Genomic DNA, 375 nt, shown 5'->3' with positions numbered 1-375 from the left:
TTTAGTTTAGGTTTAGGGTCCATGTAAAGGTAAATGTACATCATGCAAAGAAATGTCAGTGTGGAATCTCATTTAAGATTATTCAAGTACTCAAACCTTCAATCAGAGGAATCTGGTGACACAAAAACAGTGAACCAGACCTGTTTGCACTGTATTATATTATAATACTGTAAAGAAATCCCTAAAAGGAAGCAGATGCACCTTTCACAGAGATAGTCCTGATAAACAGCCTTTTCGGGTGGAATACTTGAATAATATATTCTTCATCAGATCAAAATGCCTCAATTAAAAAAAAATGTTAACTAAAACAGGAACTAAATAAATTGTCCCTAAGAAACTCAGGGAAAGCTGTGAAGTATGTGTCTGTGTGTGTGT

The 375-nt window shown here is 34.4% G+C and overlaps 1 long non-coding RNA gene across 1 annotated transcript in view; it reads left to right on the top strand.

The window, feature by feature from the left end:
* LOC118327545 overlaps positions 1 to 375 on the top strand; it is a 21696-nt gene that overhangs the window by 1640 nt on the left and 19681 nt on the right. The gene's annotated exons all lie outside the window — the stretch shown is intronic.

Source organism: Morone saxatilis, unplaced genomic scaffold (genome assembly GCF_004916995.1).
Source record: "Morone saxatilis isolate NCDOM2014 unplaced genomic scaffold, NCSU_SB_2.0 Contig17, whole genome shotgun sequence".
Taxonomy (NCBI): domain Eukaryota; kingdom Metazoa; phylum Chordata; class Actinopteri; family Moronidae; genus Morone; species Morone saxatilis.
This window is presented reverse-complemented; position numbering and strand designations above follow the sequence as displayed.